Raw genomic sequence first — 8,042 nt, forward strand, 5'->3', positions numbered from 1 at the left:
CGACCACTCCCGCTCTTGCTTAATCCCTTAATTCGCATGAGACAGAATTCGATGGAAGACAAAGTGCATGTAATAAGCATGCAGGTTTCTTAAGCCTTCCTCTCTGCCACGCTGACCCTGTGCCCCACAAAGCCTGTGGATGGAAATCATGCAGAGGCTCATAACTGAAACTGCAACCGCGCAACAATCCAGTATCTTGATTTCTTCCTAATCGAGATATTATGTAAGACTGAAAAGGTCCTCACCTAAAGAAGGTTTAGTATTGTTCATAAAAAGCCTGCACATACTTCATTACATACACCACCCATTTTTGAAATGCCAATTGTACATTAGACATCCTCTGCCAGAACAGTGAATGCAATTCTCCAGTGCTCTAACACACCAACAACTACTGTCCCACATTGCACCAGGACAGAAATTGCCACACGGAAGATAACAGGGGGGTGTGCCTGTCATTTGGAGTGACACAAAGGCACTTTACGTAGTCACAGAGCGCTGAGAGCAGCGTTTGGCAAGATAACCTCGGCCAACAAAGCCCACTCGAGCTCAGAGGACAGAGGCGAGTCCAGCTCCACCGCTACACCGCTATCACACTCAAACTGGAAATGAGAGCCTTAGCTCACAGAGCCACTTGGGAGCCCCACAGAGTAAGCATTTTAAAACTCACTGTATCTACAGGTCACCTGACACACAGCACAACTGGGGTACAACAAGGCCTCTACTGGCTGTACATGACATCCTTCAGCAGTACCAAGCATCAAAGGGCTTCAGCTGGCCTCTGAGGATTTCAAAAGCAGCCTATTTATACAGGAGGAAAAAATCCTTCTAAAAATGTACTTATTTAATTTTTGCATCTGTGGAAAAGGTTTCTCTTTGAGTCTCCCCATGTGATGAGAGCCGTGCTGATGTGGTCAGCCACACTGCTGTGCTGTCATTTTCCGCGGTGCTGCCTGGGAGCAGCGTTTCCAGCTGAGGAACTGAGGAGAGCGTGAGCGAAACCAAGGCCGTCTCCTCTACAGGTCTGCAAAGAGCCAGAGCGCGCACACACTTTCACAGCGTAATGGCAGCCATCTGGCGACCGAACACCGCGTAAAGAGGCCACTCCAGCGTGGATTTTATCGCTGGGAAAGAGAAGCAACCAAAGCTGGGGGGGACAGCAGGGTGAACATAAAGCTTTCAGACGGAAAGACGTACGACGCCCTTCCAGTGCCAAGCAACGGTGGAATTGGTCCCTGACATCCACGGAACAGGTGTTGCGAAGGGTATCACTTTATGTGCAAAAGAAATATCCCTAAACCACTATCCGCCTCAAGAGAATACTGCAGTTCCAGTGAAGCACCAATGGCTGCTTTGCAAAAATTTTTTTTAAAAACCCTGAGTGAGCAGTTGGTCAGGCGAATCAAGTTTTCACAAATCATGTCTTGTGAGAAAAATATACATTTACAGACAGCCTTGGGTTTATTATCTTTTTTTTCCCAAATTCAAACTCCAATCTCACATGTCAACTGATCATTATTATGGAAAATTGTCATTTTACAGAGGACTAGCACACCACAGTGGCCTTTAAACACCCAGCAGCGTAACGGCTCTACTGTTCTTCACTGTGGGAGGGGATATAATATTTTGTACATTTTCTGAGGCAATAAGTTCAATTTAATTCGCACTGCTGGTGACAGTCCCAGTGGGATCCGTAATCGAGGTGGGAGGAAAAAGGACACATGCTCTATGTAAGCCGAATACACACTTCTACACAGCCGAAAGGGAAAGGAGAAATCTTCTTTTATCGAGGGAAATAAGACACACTATCGCACAGCTACGGGCTGAAAAGGAGGACAGAAGACGTCCCAGAATGGGGAGGAGAGAGGAGCGACTGTGGGAGGAAGCCAGTCCATTTGGAGCGGTATCCATCTCCACAGTGCTCAACTGTCAAAACCTGCGTTTGCGGATATGATGAAAGAGGCCAGTTACTCTCAGATAACTTTCCATATGACCCCAAAGCCACTGCAAGTCAAGGTCTAATTCAGGCAAAGATAAGGGGAGAGATGGAACATTAAAATAGCATCCACCTCCTATCTGTGCTGCAGAATGTAGATACTGCATTCTTACAGATGGCTGGAGACTTTGTTTTAAAGGGCCTAAATCAAGCTGGTATACTAACACAACCAACAACAGCTACTCAAAACATTCAGTAAGCACAACACTTGCTCAAAGATTAGCTGTACTACATGCTTGCTTAGTGATTTACAATATACATATGGCAACACTTTCAGCTCCCAATCAGTGGCAGATCCCTCTTCCAAACCAATCACTATTTATACTACAGGTACGCAGCAGAATAGCATCATCTGATGTAATATAATATGCTGATTACCTTGGTCTGTGATATAACTGCAAATGCACACTGGTTCACCACATGGGGGGGCAGAGAAGGCCTAACAGCAGGGTCTGGGGGGAGGGGCAACACAGGGATGGACACAACATACAGAGATACGATCAAACACAACAGCAGAGGCAGAATTAATTATTAAGAATTAAGAATTAAGAATTAAAATTAATCTTTTTCCCCGGTCAGAGCAGCAGAACAGCAACTTCAACAAAGGCAGACAGAAACAATGCAGAGACACATCTCAAGTCCGAAGACGGAGCGGGTTCTAACCCGTGTCCCCGGGGATCGATGGGAGCGTTTCCTCAGCTCAGCACAGCCATCAGACTGCATCGATCTCATCTGCCCAGCTGGATCACTTCCAGCCTCCTCGTTAACTCAGCCACGGGACCGCCGATTCGGCCGAAGTCCACGCCGGCACGTCCTTGAGCAAACAGCTCGACGTTTCCGCGGCTGATAACAGCGCAGAGCCATGCGCTCCTTTGGCTTACGAAACACAGGACAGGACAGATTCTGCAGGTCGCCCTCCGTCAAAGAGGACAGCAGTGGTCACTCACTCACTGACTGACTCAACACCTCACTGTACAGTGCGTGCATTCCAGAGATAAAAAGGACCGCGTGAGATCAGACCCATTTTTGCATAGCTCTCATATACTTACCACATATACTTTGATACATAAGGCAGTCGCCAAGATAAAATTTCACAATTTTATCAAAAGAAAAATTATTCTACAAGAGCTATAATTAACTGAGTTCCATTCTGCTGATGTTTGTCTGTACATGCTTTTGTGATCTATACAGGGAACAGAGTCCAGACCCAGTCTCGGTCTCATTTTGAAGCTGTCAGAAAGTACCTCTAACTGCTGACTTGTCATTTGTTACAGACGTGGAGATGGATGGGTGTGCTCAGTCTGGTGGGTTATGCCTGTCAGACAACCGGAGGGGGGGGGGGTGGCGAGGTTGGCACAACAGTCTAATGAGACTGAATCAGAAAAATCTCACAAAACTCTACAAGCAGCAAATGATTTTCCTCGTCAGAAGTGAGGGTACGAGTTTAATCGTTTTCATAAGTGTTTTCATTGTTTTCGTGTCTCTATTTTTTTCATCACTAAGTCAGAGGCATAAACAGTCCCTCCCGTATGAACTGTACTGCAGTCCCTCCTTTCTCTTCTCCTTGGGAACCTGCCAAGGGAAATCAATAGCTTCAAATGGTCTCAGCCACAATCAAAGGCGATAAAAGTGCCCCCTCTGAAACAGAGACGTTGCAAAATCTTTAATGCTTCCATGATTATCTCTTGAGGGCATCAGTCACACTAGTAGAAGTACTGCAGTTTTCTGCCTTGAAATGTGTTGTAAGAGGCAATGAGGACAGTCCTCACTTTGCCTTACGAAACCAAACTCTAAAAAGGCAAACATGTTTTTCCAGGACTTTTACTCATATTCTTATGTAGTTTTGTCCCCGAGTTAATTATTTTGGGAAAAATATTGCAGCAAAGTTCATGCAAATTGTTCAGGAACATAATTCATTCTCAAATGCTGTTAGCCTGATCGGGGGAATGTATTCACTAATGCTTAATTTTTTGTTACTCTTTGTTTAATTAACTTTGATGATCCTTCATGCATTACTCTGCCCTATACATTATCTCACCATAAAAGCAAGGCATGAGGCAATACAGTCAGCTCATGATAGGATACGTTTCACAAAATTGAGTTCATGATACAAAATTTTAATGAAACCGACACTCCCCCGAGAAATAACACTGATAGGTAATAGCATACTGTCAGTGAGAAGCAGTTCAAATGGCTACAAAAATGCAGACAGCATTCAAGAGGAGTAATAGACACAGCTGACATGATTTTTGGGAGGGAAATGTGTATCACATACTAGCCCGTGACGCAGTAATTCGATTTCGTAGCATGTTCTCAGGGCCACGGAGCATTTTGCCATTTTCTGATTACGTGGAATTCGTTATTACGACATTTCATCTCATGCTTAATTACAACCTTTATCTAACATCCACTGGATGTATTCTCAGGACCTTGGCCAACAAGTGGGTTTGCCTAATTTGCCAGTATTGCAGGACTACTGAATGCAGGTCTACTCAGTTGAGGAATACTTAACTCCAGTCCTAAAAAGGGCTACAATTCAGCTGTTATCCCAGCTCTGATGCCCTCAGAATTGTGAAGAGAAGGTAATCTGGGTCACCTTTGGCAATGACTGCTTGAATCAGGTGTTCACGTGCCTGGACAGAATGAGACTGTACAGAAAGGGACCCTGGAACCTGGGCTGAGCACCCATTTTTCACAGAAGCCTCTGCAGCAGAGGCTACAGCATCAGTGGTGCTGTTCCATAAAGCAGTACAGGACAATACCCTGCAAAGAACACACTGTCCTGGTGGGAGAATCACTGTCCTGTGCCAGGTAGGTAGAAATGTGGGGTACTATCCTGGTAAAGGATTCATATTAACTTTAGCTTCATTTTTTTCAAAAAACGCTCTGAAACCTCAGCAAAAACAACACTGGTCAAGCTGGAAAATCCATCGCTTGGAAATCCTTACATCATTCTCCTGATCACAAATGAAAAAACCTCACAATACATACTGCAAGCCAAGAGCCGGGCACAGTGGTCCTCTTTCAGTGGATATCAAATGGCTGTCATATAAAACCCATTTATTAACGAGCTGGCATAATTACTTCATTTCTTTGAGAATATATCATGTCATAATGCACCTGTCACTGGCACAATAAGAAAAGATGTGACATCATTTGGAACCAATGTGTTTTCTAGATCCGTGTTTCCCAACCCTGCTCCTGGAGGCACACTGTCCTGCATATCTTCTATGTATCCTTCCTGCTTGACTAAATCAGGTGTGCTCAGCTAATCAAAAGTGCCACTGATGAGTTCAGTCAGGTAGGTAGAGCAGGGATAGATAGAAGATATGCAGGACGGTGTGCCTTCAGGAGCAGGGTTGGGAAACGCTGTTCTAGATCACTCGTAAGACAAGCGCCTTGTAACTAAGCAATTAAGAATTACTTACAAACTGAGGCTCAATCCAAACACTGTGCAAGCTAATGCGGCAGAGAATCCATGATTTAAATCCTTTATTAAAAAGCTAGTGCTGGGAACCGGGCACTTAGCACTGCTGCTGTTCGGAGAGCATCCCAGTTGTGGCAATCTGATACAATGGGTGGCTTAGTGCACTCGCATCAATGATCCATTGATTGGATTACATCAGGGTACAGTATAGAGTACAAAGCAGTGATATGCCAGCGCAGAGAGGACACAGTCAGTGGATTATGTGTCTTGTCTAATTCTTTATTCTACTTTTAACAGGTATGAGAGACTTTTTATGTCCCTCATACATACATCAGCTTCAGGCTGACACTGACAGATGACGCTTTTGCTTCTGCGGACAAACATTTGCCCACATCTGACATGCGAACAACAATTTCAATAACTGACATCAAAGCCATCCATGTTCAGCAAAAACAAACAAAAAGCCCCACTGCCACTTAAATGTGCAAGATGAATTATTAATGCCTGCTCCACTAATAGCCCGTCGTTAGAGAGACTGTACTTCAAGCTGTCGGCGACACTGAGAACTAGGCCTAGAGGAGATGCATTTATCACGTTTCTGAGGCAGGTGTTTCTTATGTCTCAACTACTCAGTCGAGGAAAAGCCTTCTAGCCTGCTTCTTTCTGCCACAGCTAGATCTCTACACCACATCCATTTACATTTATATCACTGAATTAGAGGATAATCATACCCTTTCTGCCTATGTGTTTAGCAAACGTGCCATGTTAAATAGAATGTAGTAATGAGCAAGACAAATAAAGTTACTGACTTGTTTGTTACCGACTGATTAGTTTAATAACTGCATGCCAAAGCAACAAATTACTGGCTTGCCACTGAAATGAAAGTCTTGCTGTAAGGTTAATATTCAAACTGCTGCTCTAGGCCTTAAACAGAACACATACAGATATAAATCCACATATATTGCGATATGAAGTAAAATGCGATCAATAAAATTAAAAGTATATGCAAAACAAAGTTTTAAAAAATCAGGTTGTCTAATTTATTAATCAAACACAGAAAATGAAAAACTGACAGCTTTGCATGGAAATGTAAGCATGAAAAAATGGCTTATAATTGGCTGAAGTTAGATGTGAAATGATCACTTTTTTGCATATTATACAATTACTACGGTTTATTCCAATGTAACTTGCTGATTACATGCAGTCATCAGTGATAAATAACGAGCTAACTTTCTCATTACAATGGAGTAACACAGATATCACACCGATTCTAGTTGCCTAGCTGTTTGGCAGATGGGACCCTGGACATGTTTAACATGCAAAACAAATAATACTGCAACTCTCAATGAATGGCAATCAATGATTTCGTTTTCTATTATTTTTAATATACATTTTTTCTTGACAAATTCAAGCGTAGGCTGCTCTTGCACAACATTTTATTTCAAAGAGGACCATGTTAAACACCTATAGTGTGACGTAGATTGCTTGGTAGCCAGACCTGGCTACGTGTTACACAAGTGCAATGCTGGTACCTCAGAGGAGCAGAGCATGGCTATTCCCACCGTAAATGACAGCATGACATCCTCCGTGGATTACAGTTTGCTAGCGTTGCGTTTTTCTCCCCATGATCTCAAAGCACGTCGTTTCAAACGCGTTCAACTAACAGATCCGGTTTATCCAAGTAAGATACATAACTAGCGAGCTACAAGGGATGGCCCTCAAAGCAGAACTGTAGCTACCATTACCTACATAATTCTAAAGAGTACTCTTCATACGATGTCTGTACATGTCGTGAATTAGCTGGTTAGCTCGCTCGCTAGCTAAGATTTTCCAGCTGTGTACTTCCAGAGGTTCACTTTTAATTATCCATACTGTTGTTGGGTTGACAGCTAGTTAGGTAACATTACTTAACAAGATACATCAGTAGGAACGTGTCAGCACTATAGCTAAGCGAGAGGTACCATGAGTGGCACTGACAGCAACTCGTTAGCCAGCTATCTAGCTAGCTAACTTTGCTAGCAAATCGTTACAGCTAACGAGTTAGCTAGATAACAAGAGAAAACGTATTGGACTGAGGTCGCTAGCTACTATAAAAACAGAAAACAATAATCGATCATCACGTTGACTTAAAAATGATTGTTTATAAAACTGCCTGCCAAGCAACAACCAAATGGGTAAATGTCTTGGACACAGGTTAGCATTAGCCTGCTAGCCAGCAACTGACACTCCAGAAAATGGAACTGCCTTCTCTGCACCAACCGACGTAGTTAGCAAGCTAGCCATTCAACGTTTCCATCTTTAACGTTACCTGGTCGAAAGATATCGCAATGACGCTGTTACGTCGCTGTTCCTCTTCTCGTTGTTTGTTTATCCGCCAAGATTTGTTTGATATATCCTTTACATTGTTGAAAAATACGCCGTATATTATCCCAACGAACGACCGTGACTAAAGCGACGCTGGTAGTCCAGGTTGGTCCGCTCCGCCTTGTGATGTGATGCTGAGAGTCGGCTCCTTCCGGTGCTATGAAAACTGCCGCTGCGCCACCTAGAGGACGGTCCCCGCACGGCCGACGGGGTTGCGCATTGTGCATTAGGGAAGATGAATACTGGGCTCTTGCGCAC

General features: G+C 43.7%; 1 protein-coding gene across 1 annotated transcript in view; it reads right to left on the bottom strand.

The window, feature by feature from the left end:
• The window catches only part of usp33 (ubiquitin specific peptidase 33), a 28,605-nt gene extending 20,706 nt beyond the window's left edge, over window positions 1-7,899 (bottom strand). The window contains exon 1 of the mRNA XM_036554154.1: window positions 7,729-7,899. The gene's annotated coding sequence lies outside the window, so the exon portion shown is untranslated. The remainder of the gene's footprint in view (window positions 1-7,728) is intronic.
• Window positions 7,900-8,042: the final 143 nt, after the last annotated feature.

This window comes from Megalops cyprinoides, chromosome 20 (assembly GCF_013368585.1).
Source record: "Megalops cyprinoides isolate fMegCyp1 chromosome 20, fMegCyp1.pri, whole genome shotgun sequence".
Lineage (NCBI taxonomy): Eukaryota > Metazoa > Chordata > Actinopteri > Elopiformes > Megalopidae > Megalops > Megalops cyprinoides.